This window comes from Dipodomys spectabilis, unplaced genomic scaffold (assembly GCF_019054845.1).
Source record: "Dipodomys spectabilis isolate Male_0828 unplaced genomic scaffold, ASM1905484v1 ptg000368l, whole genome shotgun sequence".
In the NCBI taxonomy this organism is placed as follows: Eukaryota; Metazoa; Chordata; class Mammalia; order Rodentia; family Heteromyidae; genus Dipodomys; species Dipodomys spectabilis.
In genome coordinates this window covers 1,753,335-1,755,995 of record NW_024871045.1, presented here as the reverse complement: position 1 = coordinate 1,755,995, position 2,661 = coordinate 1,753,335, and the positions used below count along the sequence as shown (strand labels likewise).

At 35.8% G+C, this 2,661-nt stretch overlaps 1 non-coding gene across 1 annotated transcript; it reads right to left on the bottom strand.

Moving 5' to 3' along the window:
• Nucleotides 1-2,554: 2,554 nt before the first annotated feature.
• On the bottom strand, nt 2,555-2,661 carry LOC122096351. The gene has a single exon (XR_006145282.1). It is a non-coding gene; the product is annotated as a U6 spliceosomal RNA (small nuclear RNA).

Below are 2,661 nucleotides of genomic sequence, written 5' to 3'. Positions count from 1 at the left end.
TTATCAAAAAGAGAATTCATTCTTCTAGGTCTTCCCTTTCTTTGCAATTTAACTTAAATAATGAAAAACACAATATACTGCTTAGTTACTTTTAGGCTTTATCAATTTTGAACATTTTCATATGGACCTTAGCTCAGTCTACAATTCCTTCATTATTCTGACCCTGATAGTTTAGCACTATCAAGACATAAGATAAGCAGTTTGATTTACAGCATGAGAAGTTATCCACCTGGCTTCCTTGGAAGCACAGCATAGTCAATAGATAACGTTACTTCTGGTGGCTCACTACATGTATTGATTTCTGTAATACATAGCACATTCTGTTTAGTATTAAAAAAAACTGCTGGCTAAACTCAAAGTTCATTAGTAATTTATGTTAAGTATTTCACAAGTTTTATGTCTCTTAGTACTTAAGAAAACATTTGCTATGATGCTAATGTTATTACCATTTTAGAGTTGAGAACAATTGTAATTAAAGTCACTAAGTGCATGGCCCAAAGACACACAGTGAGGAAGGAAATGAGTCAAAGTTTCCAAAAGCCTTTCAGCAATACAAAAACGGTAGGTGAAATATCTCCATTCTCTTACACTCTCAATTCAATATTCATATTGTCCAATAAATAATAGCATAGCAATTATTGCCCATGGTAATTGTTTTCTGTCACATTTTGTCTTCAACACAGATTGTGTTGTGACATTGGGTTATCGTGCACAGAGCTGAGCTTATAAATTGAGGTCCAAAGAGAGGCAAATTTCTTCTGTCCCACAGTTCCAGTATTCTTTTAAAAAAGTACTAAAACTTTTAAATACTATCACTTACTCTCTTTTAAGAATCTCAACATGAAATAAATTCACATATAATCACTCCAAAATGCTTTAAAAGTAGGAAATGATAAAACAGTCCCCCCGTGAACTAAATTTTTTTCTACTTTTAAAATTATTCTGAAAGCATTGTGATGGTTGGTCACACATGTAATCCTGTTTACTCTGCATATCTACTCAGGACCCTGAGAATTATGGATAAGAGTTGGAAGCCAATCAGGCCAAAAAATTCCTAAGATTATTTTTCCAAAATTTAAATAAACTAGCAAAGGTCCAGGAATGGAGATGTAGCTCATATAGTAGCTCACCAATCTAGAGAGAAAAGGCTTAGCGAGACCATGAAGCCCTGAGTTAAAACTCTGAGCACACCAACATGCAGGCATGCACACACACACACACACACACACACACACACACACTCACACACTTACTCAAAATATCTATGGGTCAGTCTTTTCCATTAATTTCTTTGTGTGTGTGTGTGTGTGTGTGTGTGTATGTGTGTGTTTTAATTGTGAAAATACTGTACAGAGGGGTTACAATTACATGGGCAAGATAATGAGCACATTTCTTATCAAGTATTGTAGCCTCCTCCTTTGTTTCCCCTTCCCATCCCTTCCCAGCCTCCCCCGGCCCCCCACCCAATCCTCCCCCCCATTAATTTCTTTGTTAACAATATTATATGGGTAAAATAAAATAAACTCTTCCATCTCAGAACATTTTCTAATGTTTTTTATTGTAAAAGTACTGTACAGAGGGGTTAAAGTTACATGAGCAAAGTCATGAGTGCATTTCTTTTCAAGCATTGTTACCTCCTCCTTTGTTTTTCCCCCCACCATCCCTTCCCCTCCACCTCCACATGTACACTTCTCATCCCCACACCCCCACACCCCCCAACATGTTGTCTTGTGCATCTCATTGTTACAATGGCTCAACTTTTATCTCTATTTAAGCATTTTGATTTTTCCCTTTCCTTCCCCAAATTAGAGAAGTGTATTTTCAGGATGTAGGTGCACCAACATCAAATCCAGTGAAAACAGGGCTTATACTGTGTGGGAGGACCAAATAAAAAACAAAAAAAAATCACATTGTACATTATAAATATGTTAGAAACAACAGTAAGAAAGAATAAAAAAAAACACTTCTGTCCTTATCTTGGGGTTCATTTAGCTTAACATCATCTTATTTAGTAATATGCATTTAGCTTTTGATCTTTTCTGCTTATTCCAGTTTTCCGCTTATATTATTTATTGCAAGTAAGGGATACCTTACATATATATACATTCCAATCTATATTTATATTTATGTATATAAATATACATATATACAAATATATATACATATATATGTATGTGTAGATAGATAGATAGATAGAAAGATAGATAGATAGATAGGAAAATACATACACACACACACACACACACACACACACACACACACAAAATTTTCTTGATTCATTCATTTTCTGAGGGGCATCGGGTTTGGTTCCCTATCTTAGCTATGGTAAATAATGCTGCAATAAACATAGCTGTGCTGGTAGTTATAGTATGGTCTTGTTTGATCATTTGGATGAATGCCCAAAAGTGGGATTGCTGGGTCATAGGGGAGCTCTATGTGGAATCTTTTGAGGAACCGCCATACTTCTTTCCAAGTGCTTGAACAAGTTTTCACTCCCACCAAGAATGGAGTAGGGTTCCCTTCTGTCCACATACCCTCCAGCATCTGTTGTTGTAAAAATGTGGAAATCTTCATGAATTTGCATGTCATCCTTGCGTAGGGGTCATGCTAATTCTCTCTGTATTTTTCCAATTTTAGTGTATGTGTTGCCAAACTGAGCAC